Source organism: Lycium barbarum, chromosome 7 (assembly GCF_019175385.1).
Source record: "Lycium barbarum isolate Lr01 chromosome 7, ASM1917538v2, whole genome shotgun sequence".
Classification (NCBI taxonomy): Eukaryota; Viridiplantae; Streptophyta; class Magnoliopsida; order Solanales; family Solanaceae; genus Lycium; species Lycium barbarum.
This window is the reverse complement of record NC_083343.1, coordinates 129,976,071-129,980,298: the sequence shown is the minus strand read 5'-3', so window position 1 is coordinate 129,980,298 and position 4,228 is coordinate 129,976,071. Positions and strand designations below refer to the sequence as shown.

The window sequence follows — 4,228 nt, the reverse complement described above, 5'->3', positions numbered from 1 at the left end:
CGAAAACTGACATTATTCGTCAAAATTATCACGATGAATACTCGCTTGTAACTCTTTCTTCTCTGAGTCTCCGCTTCTCTCTCTTACTCAACTTCACGGCTCTATAAACAGAAGAAACGTACTCTGGTATTTCTAGTGTAGAACGGTTTTCATCATTGATAGGGCAATTTTTGTTCACCGTTAATAGAGCATTTGGATAAAGAAGGAATAACAAATTTGTCGGGAAAACGATATAAAGGGCTGAAAGAGACGTTTCGGAAGGAAACAGTGGAGAAGTTTCGGGAGGAAACGCTTAAAGAGACAGTAAGTGTTAGTTATGGTAAAATAAATAAAAATAATATAAGAAAAATCAAAAAAGGGGAAAACGATAAAGAGAATTCTTGATAATGAGGTATGCTACATCATCGGGCATATGTCTTGCAATTATATATATACTAAAATTTGTCTGTGCTTTGCGCAGTCGTATAAACCTCATCCAACTTACAAAACAAGTAAATTAAATGAAAGGACCATAGACTTAAAAATATGGAAAGAAATTGGGATAAAATGGAAAATATTTATCAGAAAAAAATTAAAATATTTTTTAACTTTTATTTTAAAAAGATATTAAGTAATTAAATACGTTTCCAATTATAATAGGTAAGATAACATTGCCAGTGAAACTTTTTTTTATTTGTATTTTTTTTTTTTTTGGCTTCAACTACGACAGAAGATAAGATTGTAGTGTTGTTATTTAACTCCAAATATGTGAGTAGTACAAAAGACGAAGCTGATGAAGGCACTCAAAAAACATTTTCAAATGTAAAACCTCTAGATTCATCTAAATAAAAGAAATATATCCTCCATCTTGTCTTACTATCAGAAAGGTAATACAGGAAAATCTGCCTTTAACAGGAAATCAATACAACCATCTATCAAGCAAATAACATCATTTAACCCATTTAATTTTGATTTTTTTATCGCACAAAGAGAAACTCGTGAAGAGTAATATGTATATTATACTAATTAACGAAAAGAAAACACCTGTAAGTAGCTACCGAATAAATAAATTTTTGTACTCCTTGTACTAATGAAAGCTTTGAGGAATTCTGCTTCAATCTCTATTTCCTCTCTCCTTCAACATATCATTGTGCTGCTTATTTGATACAAAATTTAGTGATAACCACAACTCCTTTTCACCATAGTAATCGCAAAAGGAAGAGGAGCATCATCCACAATGAGAGGACAGGACACAATCTGGTGCAACAGAAGCATTACCAGAAATTAGAACGTACAGATAACCGTAATCCAATATCAACAGGACACAACTTTTGCATTATTGTGGACGGAACTGAACTTTCCATTATCTAAAGTTTCATGGTATCCGATACTTCTATCTCCCTATATTAAAAATTCTTATGGAACCAGGAATACATCCAAGCCATGGGTTCAAGAGATAAAGAACCGTTTAAATGATATTGAATTCCATTATAATTGCCAAAAATACAACAAAAATAACCTCCCAAGAAAAAAGATCTAACAAAGAGAAACTTCTTAGTGTCTCTTCTTTTGTTGTAATGAAAATTCTTGTGCATTCTTGTTGTCAATATGCAGTAGTTTCTATCTGAGTCTGAACTTAAAAAAAAAAACTCATCTTGATCTCACTATACATTCATAACAAATTGAATTGGAACACTCAATTAAGGGAATTCATACTAAGTGAAATCATAGTCATTGCAAATACCCTTCAGTTAACACTATGTTGCAATGGGCGATATCAGAACTAATCTTGTACTTAGTTGATTTCCCAAAAAGTATTCAGAGCGGAAAAATGTCTTTTAATTTTTTTTAGTTGCTCAGATGGGAAGCTTTGTAAGTTGCATTCTAGGATGTGATATAGAAGTGATCAATCATAAAACTTTGATTCTGCTTCTAAGAAAGTTGTAACATTACTTGCTTCACTGTGTTCTCTGAGTGTTTTTCTCAAAAAATGTCAAATATGTTTCATGGAGTGAAAATACTATGAGAAATAATGATGAAAATGCACTAAACACCAAAGCGGGTCTACCTTAGATATTATTGACAAATGTTTCCCTCTAAACACTCCAACCTAAAAGCAATACTCAAGAAGATTGAGCAAACATGTTAATCTCATTAGCTATGCTGGAAAAGTTGGATTAGAACTAAATAATAAACCATTTGAGATTCATTGGATCTCACAAAAAGACGCATTACCAAATTCATTGCTACAACCAACCTAATATTAATCAGAAATCAAGAATACTGGATAACAAAGATATATTATACTTTACGGGCTAGATACATAGATACCCCCTTGAACTTCTTTGCATATTTCAGATAACCATCTAAATAAAACCTATGATCACTTTAACAATTGATCTCTATTAATTGTACCTTTTTAACCCTTCAAAACCAACAAGTTAACAAACCTCAGGGATCCTTTTTGCACTTATTTTCTAATTTTTGACAATCACGTTACATTTTCAAGACAAAGGGATTTTGATGATGGAGCAGAAAAGTTGGCAATTTTCACACAACTTGTTGCTTTGAGGCCAATAAAAGTAACATCAAATTGAAAAGCAAAGAGACAATAAAGAGAGACAGTCGAGAGCATTTGTTTTCAGGGGTCGTTTTTTTTTTTTTTTAGTCACACTTAATGAATGCATCAAAGCACATACTCAAAAAAGACACCTGAAAGAGTGACAGAATGAATATAGCATTATTCAGAAACTTAGAGTGAAAAGCCGAAATATTTCATCTTCAAGTTCCAATAGAACCCCGAAACCCAGTTTCATGCGAACCAACCCGTTATAAACATAGATTGCTTAGTAAAATCTACGGACGTCTATACAAAAAGGAAAAAGAGGCTGACTTGTAAGAAAAAGTACCTCTTTGTCCATTAGAGTTTGACCATCGAATTTTTTAGATAATTTTAAGGTTGAGAAAGGTCATCAAACACCCTGGTCCTCTTGTGACAGCGCCATTTTCATCGCCTTCTTGTTGGTTTCCTTAAAAAAAAAAGTGAGCATCCTAACAAATCCTAACAATATGGGGTTTCTTTTTTTTTTCTTTTTCCAAAGGATAAGGGAGTCATATAGCTAATTTTAAGTAATTGAATGCGACAGAAGTTAAAAAGAAAATGGTTGCGACAGAAGTTGAATACCTGGTCAATTGGAGAAGATATTTTAAGTTTCTATTGCAAAAAGTGCTGAAGTAAAGAGTTGTTGGTTCAGCTTGTTCTTGCAATAACTGCTGAAGCAAAGAGGGGAAGAACAACCGAGGAGAGACACAGCGAGTGGGATAAGGGAAAATTGGTAAAGCCACATTTTTTTTATCCCAGATGGAGCGTCGTTTATGTTTATCGAACCTTTTCGCACTGTTTTTCCTATGGGAATTAATTGGCAAAAATGTAAAAATAGATAAATAGACCCTGTGATTTTGTGATGCCGCATCAACGGGCTATGTGATATCACATCAGTGGGCTTGTGTCCTACTATTATATGATAATATATGATTTCTTCATTATACCACACTTCATTCACCCCACCTACCCCTACCCTACTATCCCTCACCAGCACCCACCCATAACTCCACTCCACTCTCACCCCACACTACCCACCCAATCATCACCACCCACCGCTTACTTATTTTTAAAAGTTTTTATTTTATCCTTTACTTTAGTTTTATAAATATATATAAATAGTTTGTAATTAAGAGTTAGGGATATTTTGATAAACTTACATGTTATTAGACAGTATCATACCGTTAAACCAAACAATAAAGATGTTATTAAACCATAACAAACGATAGAGTCTATCCAAATATTATATTCATTAATACAGTACAAAACAATATAATATGATATTATATATAGTACCATATAGTCAAACTAAACAATAAAGAGGTCATTAAACCACAACAAGCAATAGTGTCTATCCAAACGTTGTATTCATTAATACAGTACAAAATAATATAATATTATAATTTATATAGTACCATACATTATTAAACGACAAAAAATAATATAGTCTATCCAAACACTGTATTCATTAATACTATACAAAACAATATAATACGATACTATATATAGTGTCATACAGTCAAACCAAACAATAAAGATGTTATGAAACCACAACAATCAATACAATACAGTCAAAACTCTCTATAATTGACATTCGTTATAACAATATTTCACTATAACGGTCTGATTTTTTCCGAAACCGATTTT

General features: G+C 32.2%; 1 long non-coding RNA gene across 1 annotated transcript; it reads right to left on the bottom strand.

The window, feature by feature from the left end:
• Positions 1-820: 820 nt before the first annotated feature.
• LOC132604411 (uncharacterized) lies at positions 821-3,446 on the bottom strand. Its single transcript, XR_009568719.1, has 3 exons — positions 3,164-3,446; positions 2,889-3,008; positions 821-1,236 (listed from the first exon to the last, which is right to left on the bottom strand). It is a non-coding gene; the product is annotated as an uncharacterized LOC132604411 (long non-coding RNA).
• Positions 3,447-4,228: the final 782 nt, after the last annotated feature.